Source organism: Coenobita brevimanus, chromosome 97, assembly GCF_032717465.1.
Source record: "Coenobita brevimanus isolate Jiangsu-jjx chromosome 97, ASM3271746v2, whole genome shotgun sequence".
Classification (NCBI taxonomy): Eukaryota; Metazoa; Arthropoda; class Malacostraca; order Decapoda; family Coenobitidae; genus Coenobita; species Coenobita brevimanus.
This window is the reverse complement of record NC_137050.1, coordinates 13195863-13203670: the sequence shown is the minus strand read 5'-3', so window position 1 is coordinate 13203670 and position 7808 is coordinate 13195863. Positions and strand designations below refer to the sequence as shown.

Sequence of the window (7808 nt, the reverse complement as noted above, 5' to 3'; positions counted from 1 at the left end):
ACACACTATTCTGTGGCAGAGGAGGAGAGAAGCTGGCTCTGTGAGGCAACAGGCACCTAAGCTCCACAGACATTGGTTACTTAGCACTGGAGGGAGAGACCTTGGTGGCGGTATAGTGCCTCCAGAAAACCATGCTGTTTCTGCTCAGCTGCCCAAACCTGGTCCTAGCAACAGACCACAGCCCCCATGTAGGCTTGTTTGAAGATGAGACCCTGATGGACACAATTAACCTGTGCTTGATTATGTTAAAGGAGAAGATGCTACAGTTCTGGTTCATAGTTAAACACCTTCCGGGCAAGTGAAACTGCACAGATGATGCACTGTCCCTCTTTCAGGACTTAAAAAGATACCCAGACATGAAAGATTCAGAAAAAGAAGAAGATTTATGTATGGTGGTATGTGCAGCCATGATCACGGCAATGAACCAAGAGGACAGCCTCACACTGGAAGGAGAGGATGTAAGTGAGGCAGCTGCAGAGGACATGGTATACCATATGTTGATCGCCAAGGTGTTGATGGATGACTGGCACCTGCACAAGGTGCAGGAGACCCAGTGCTTGTGCCCCTTCTATGCAATGTGGAGTAGACTCAGTGTGATGAAAGGCCTGGTCACCTAAACTTTCCACCAAGACTGCGTCTGCCTAGTAATACTGTACCACAAACCTAATGTCATAAAGTGGCAGCTAACCTACATGCTGGCCACCAAGGACTTGACCCTATGCTTAAATGGGCTAGGCAGTCCATATACTGGCCCAGCATGGATAGTGACCTACAATACCATAGGTCCCAGTGTGAAGTCTGTGAGGTTCATGACCCTGCCCAACCCCCCAAAGTCACTGATCATCAACCTGCCACCACAATATACCTTCCAACAGGTGTTCACAGATATGTTTCAGTTGCAGGGCCATACCTACCTGGCCTATGCAGACTGCCTGACTGGATGGCTGGAGGTTGCCCACCTCCCCACTGAGGCCACCTCCTGCAAAAGCACTGCCTGCCTCAGGAGGTACTTCATTAGATGGGGAGTGCCAGAGCAGCTATTGACAGAGGGGAGGCTATCCTAGTGACATGGGAGATTTTTTGAAGTCGTGGGGGCTGAAACAAGGATATTCTCTGCACACTAACCACAGTTAAATGGCAGGGCAGAGGCTGCAGTCAAAACTGCCAAAAGGAAACTCCGGGGTAACATCGGCATGGGAGGCAGCCTGGACAACAATAGGGTGTCATAGGCACTACTGCAGTACCTCAACACCCCCCTACTAGGAGTGAACAAGTCCCCAGCCCAGTTGGTGATGAGCCGTCAGCTGAGGGATGGCGTCCCAGTGGCCAGACAGCATTACAGGGTGGACCAACACTGGCGATGTACTCTATGTGACAGGAAGCTGTACCTGGCAAGATCTCAAGATCCCTAGCCAGGAATGAGGTCCCATGTCAGATGCCCCACCTGGTAGTGGGCAAGCAGGTGCAAGTACAAGATACTACAACCAGCCGTTGGGAAAGAACAGGAGTGGTGGTGGAAGCTCGTCTGAACAGACAGTACTGTACACAGTCAGGCCAACAAGTGGTGCCAGGGTGTCTATCTGCAGCTAACGTCACCAGCAGCTCTGGAAAACCAACCATCCCCCAGGCATCCCCTCCTGCCAACAAACAGTCCATCCCTGAACAGTACCAAGGTAACTGCCTGGGCACCCATGCCTTGCACTACAGGTTCCCATGGCTTTGCAGGCAATGGAGGCACCCAGGTTGGATGAATTATTATGTATAAAGGGCTATTTTATTTGTATTTCTCTCATTTTATTCATGCCACATATTTTAAAATTTTTTACTTTTATTTTTAGTGGCTGGTGGGAGAGCTCACCATCCACTAACCTGATGTAGTGCTGCTCTCAGGTGCCTGCCTTTCCTCTCTTCCTTCCTTCTTTCCATCCTTCCTTTTCTGTCCTTCTTTCCTTCATACTTTCCTCTTCCTTCTGTCCCCTGAGTGACAAGCCAAATGGTTTCCTGTACACCAAGAAACTATTTACTATGCTGGGTGGTAACTATATAACCAAATTATGGAACCTGGTGATTTAGTGGGCAATTAAGGCACTCCAATCTGATTGAGACGGTGCAGGTTTATATTCAAGGGGTGGTTGGGGTTTATTGCTCATGTAATACCAGTAAGGAATGAATGAGGCTACTCACTCTCATCTTTTATGTCAGGACCAACTTGCCTAGCTCCGGGCTCCTATGCTCCTCAGGGGGCAACACTGGATTTGATGAATGAATGAATGCATTTTTTTTCTTTTCTCATGAATCAGTGTCTTACTGAGTAAATGCCAAGTGGTGGCATTTTTTATTTTATATGAATACAGTAATCCCTCAATTATCTGATGTAACAGAGCCACTGGTACATCCGGATATGGACAAAATCTGGATATGGCGCAATACCCTACTTATCTATACCCAATATATAGGTACAGTACCCCTCCTAACTGTGGCAGTGTTCTTCGGTCTTTCAGTTATTTAGACATCAAAGCACACATGGGAATATCCAATATAATGCTAGACACTAAGAAAACAATTCATAAACAATAAAAATCCACAAATAAATAAATGAATCAGATGAAGGTTGCAAAAAGAATTTTAATAAAGTAGTGTAGGCTACTGTGCAGTACTTACCACCCAGTGAACAGCAGACAGACATCATAACCCACTAGCCTCCAGGTGGCGTACAGTACTCTCATGTGGTCTAGTGGCTAACAAAATCATTTAACAAATGTCACACACCTCCTCCTCCTCCATCCGCTGGAGCTGGATGATGAGTGAGAATGTGCTGTGAGACGATGGAGGCCTACCCACCTCAGGAGACTGTGAAGATAGTCACAAGCTCACGTCTAACAGAGACTCAATGGCTCTCAATGTGCTCGGTTGTGGGTCCAAGAGTGAAGCTTGGGGATGAAGTGGTGGTGGTGGTGGGGAGAACGGGCCTCCATGCATGGAGATGGCAGGCTTAAAAACTGAGTCAATCTTGGACTGATGACAGATGCGATGATTCTGACAGAGGATGACAGCATCCCTGACTGCCCACAGATCCACTGCCAGCTTCAGTGGCACCAACTCCCTGTTGCAGTACAGGTGCTCGGCATGTTCAAGCACCTGCTCTATGCCAGCACATGGCGCATCAAGACGAGGGAGTGATGGAATGGTGGGGTGTTCAGAGTCAGGGTCCTCATTCTTGTCCTCGTCTCTGTCCTCTGTCAGCCCCACAAAGACAGCAGCAGCGACATCCTCATTAGACAACGTCTGATAATCAGGATCACTGCCATCGTCATCCAATCACTCTCTCATGTCGCTGACATCCACATCCTCGCCTGTCGTACTTAGATGAAAATGGAAATCATCCATGTCAAATCCCTCAAAGTCGTGCAAGGCCTCGTATCCCTGAAGGAGACGAGACCAACCACATTCGAGGGTTTTGACAGAGACCTCCTCCTAAGCATTAGCCCAGTTGAACACCGCAGACTTGATGTTGTAACACTGAAGATTTTCTAAGGTCCGCTCCTCACGTGTCTTGACTCATTGCTCATCCTCTAGCACCACCATCACCTCCTCGAGGAACCTCTGACAGTACAGTCTCTTCACTGCCACTATCACACCTCTGCCCATTAGCTGAATGAGAGCAGCCATATTAGGTGGCAGAAAAATACACCTGATATGATTGTTATCAGCAACCAATTCTTTCTCAGATGGATGTGCAGGGGCACTGTCAAGGATCAGGAATGCCTTCACCTGGTTATGAGGGATACCAAGTTCCTCTGTTTGATAACAGATAACCTCCTTGATAAAGTGTCTGTAGAATCAATCTCTGAAGATCCTACAGGTAAACCAGGCCTTCACAGAATGGTACCACACAACAGGCAGGCTATCCATCAATCCACGAAGCTAACATAGCTGTTGTGTGTGTCCAACAATAACAGGCTCGAGGTGGTGCATCCCGTTAGCATTGGCAGAGCACAAAAGCGAGACATGCTGTTTGGATAACTTCTGACCAGGCAGTCTTCTCCCTCTCATTTGCCAGGGTGTTGGTGGGCAAGGAGCAGTAGAAGAGGCCAGTTTCGTCAGCACTGTACATTTGACCTACTGTAGAGCAAGGCCCTCATTCTCAATCAGGCACTGCACTTTCTGGCGAAATGGCTCTACATCCTCCGTTGTCGCGTCCAAAGCCTCACCATGTGCCTTATGGCTAGTAAGTCCATATTGACGTTTGAGCTGGAAGAGCCAGCTTTCAGATACCTTGAAGTCGTGCACACTGTGTAGGCAAGCAAACTTCTCGGCTGCCACCTTCAACTCTGTCCCAAGTACAAGCAATCCGTTGTTGGTGGAACCAAGCCAAAGTCTATTGGTTGATAGCGGCATGGTGGGGCCGAGACATCACCTTTCTATCACCCTTCCAAGTGGCATCGCCATAGTCATGTTCATACTGAGTCAGCTTGGCCTGTGATTTCTAGATATCAAAGATGAACAGGCCATATCATATTCCCGCAGATTGCATGAAGTGGTCCAGCCAGCGTCAACCTTCCTCAGTATCTCTCGCTTCATCTCCAGAGTCAAAACCTTCCTCTTTCGTTTCTTGGGTGGTGGTGGGGCCATAATAACACACCGAGAATGCCGCAGAGGAAAATCAAGGCCTGAAGGAGGTAGGGGACCACCACAAATGCAACAATTGAAGCTGCCTTGTTTATAACTTGGCCAAAGCATGTCCACACTCGAGACACACAAAGGCAGAAAATGATGTGTGGTACCACCATATGAACACAGTGTTGCCACATCTCTACCCATGCTTGGCTATGAGCACACAAGTAAAATGCGCCAAACTGACCTATGAGCACAAAGGCCATTTTCACTCAGCCAGGCAAATGTTGCAATGTGGCAGCAACATTAGATCCACCAGTCGAGCAGGACAGTACTCCCAAGGTGGATGGAACGCTGATGACAGGGAGAGCTGGAGCTCCCGTTTCATCAGCCCTCAGGACTAGTTCCTGACCATACCCCTTTGCTGAAATTTTTTCAGTCCTTCAGTAACACTGAGAGTAGGTCAGCATGCTCTTCAATACAAGTTTCTCTAACTGTCAACACCAAACTACATGCATAGTACACACTACACTACCTATTCAAAATTAAAAAAGAAAATGAAGAATGGCGTTAATAAATCATGCCTCAGAGTCCCCAAGGGGGGGGGGGGACCATAAATTCCCCCACCATCCGCCCCTCTCCTGGTGACGACTCTGAGAGTTGCCTGGAACCAGTGTCTGACTCAATTCTTCTTCATTTCTGCAACATTCATGGCCTTTCCTCTAACTTTCTCTCTGTCGAACATCACCTCTCCTCCTCTAAACTTCACATTCTCTACTTGACAGAGACTCAGCTGTCTGAGGCAACTGACAGCAAACCCTTTTCTGTTTCCTTCTACTTTCTCTATACTCATTTCAAAGCCAAAGGTGGCTGCTGTGTATATGTACGCAACGACCTATCTTGTTCTCGTGTTCCTGAACTTGATTCTCCTGAATTCTCTACACTCTGGCTTCGGCTATCCTGTCATTCTCTGACTAAATATATCTGTGCTGTTTACTTATCTCCTAATTCTAATGACTCTCAAAAATTCTTCGACTATCTTACTTCTACAATGGAACACATTCTGTCCATATCTCTTTTCTCTGAAATCTCCATTCTAGGAGATTTCAATGTTCACCACAACCTTTGGCTCTCCTCTCCTTTCACTGATCCACCTGGTGAACAAACCTACATCTTTACTATCCTTAATGACTTACAGCAGCTTGTACAGCACCCTACCTGCATCCCTAACTGCCTTGGAAAGTGCTCCAACTTACTTGACCTCTTCCTTACAACTAATCCTTCTGCTTACACTGTTATCTTTCCTCTCTGTTGGACTCCTCCGATCACAACCTTATTACTTTAACCTGTCCTATCGCTCCGGTACAGCCTGCAGACCCTCCAAAGAAACGTTGACTGTGGCACTTTTGAGCTGCAGATTGGGAGGTCCTCAGGCAGTAATTCCTTGATTTTCCCTGGAATGATTATTGCTTTCTAGGCCGGAAGCCATCTGAGTGTGCCTTGCGCATTAAGGAGGTTCTTCTCTCGGGCATGGAAGCATACATTCCCTTCTCATATCCTCTGACTAATGCAAGTAAGCCTTGGTTTAATCACACTTGTTCTAATGCTGTCCGCAACAAGGAGAGGGCTTATAAAAGGTACCGGAGCCAACCCACTCCTGAATCACATCTTATGTTTCTGCCCAGAATCGTGCTAAGGCTGTTCTTCACTCTGCTAAAAATAATTTCATCAGTACTAAATGCTCTCAACTCTCCAACTCGAATTCTTCCCGCTCCTTCTGGCACCTTGCCAAAAACCTTTCTAACAACTTTACCTCATCATCCTTCGCTCCTGTTTTCTATTCTGATGGCTCTGTAGCTATTTCTTCTACTGACAAAGCAGATCTCTTCGCTCAGACTTTTTCCTCCAATTCCACCTTAGATGATTCTGGTGCTGTTCCTCCATCACTTCCCCCCTCAGACTTTCTTATGGCTGACATTAAAATTTCTTCAGCTGATGTATTTTCTGCCATCACTGGCCTAAATACTAGCAAGGCATATGGGCCTGATGGAGTCCCTCCAGTTGTCCTCAAGATCTGTGCTTCAGTCCTTACACCCTGTCTTGGTAAACTCTTTCGCCTTTGTCTGCCAACTTGTACCATTCCTTCTTGCTAGAAGTTTGCTCTTATTCAGCCAGTCCCAAAGAAGGGTGACCACTCCCAACCCTGTAACTATTGTCCAATTGCTTTAACATCTTGTGTCTCAAAAATTTTCGAGGCAATTCTTAACAGAAAAATTTTAAAGCATTTTTCCTATCATAACCTTCTTTCTGATCATCAGTATGGGTTCTGTCAGGGGGGCTCCACTGGCGATCTCACCTACCTTTCAGACTCCTGGCCATCCTTCTTTCGGAACTTTGGCGAAAGCTTTGCCATTGCACTTGACATCTCAAAGGCTTTCGATCGAGTCTGGCATAAATCTTTAAATTTCCAAACTACCCTCTTACGGTTTCTATCCTTCTATCTGTGCCTTCATCTATAGCTTCCTATCTGGTTGTTCTATAGCCGCTGTTGTAGACGGCCATTGTTCTTCTCCTAGATATATCAACAGTGGTGTTTCTCAGGGTTCTGTCCTATCAACAACTCTCTTCCTTTTATTCATCAATGACCTAAGCTGTACATCTAACCCTATCCACTCATACGCTGATGACTCCACCCTTCACCTTTCAATTCAGTTCCCGCAACGGCATCTCAGCAGTTACTTCAACAAACAAGGGATGAAGCCATGGCACACCTGATGTCTGACTTGGCTCATATCTCTGACTGGGGTAAAATAATCTTGTTGTTTTTAATGCATCAAAAACTCAGTGTTTCCACCTATCAACCCGACACAATCTTCATACCCCCTAATGTTTAATAATATTCAGCTTAATCCTGCATCATCCTTGAATATGCTTGGGGTTTCATTCACTTGGGACTTATCTTGGAAAGATCATATTGCATCTCTTGTAAAATCTGCTTCCAAGAGATTAGGTGTGCTAAGCCGACTCCGTACTTTCTTTACCCCCACACAGTTGTTGACTTTATACACGGGTTTTATTCGCCCCTGTTTAGAATACAACTCTCGTGTGGGGAGGCTCCCCACATACAGCTCTTCTCAATAAGGTGGAGTCAAAGGCTTTTCGTCTCATTAACTCTCCTCCTCTTACTGGCTCCC

General features: G+C 46.6%; 1 protein-coding gene across 1 annotated transcript in view; it reads right to left on the bottom strand.

The window, feature by feature from the left end:
* LOC145413828 (extracellular matrix organizing protein FRAS1-like) overlaps positions 1 to 7808 on the bottom strand; it is a 596816-nt gene that overhangs the window by 506941 nt on the left and 82067 nt on the right. The gene's annotated exons all lie outside the window — the stretch shown is intronic.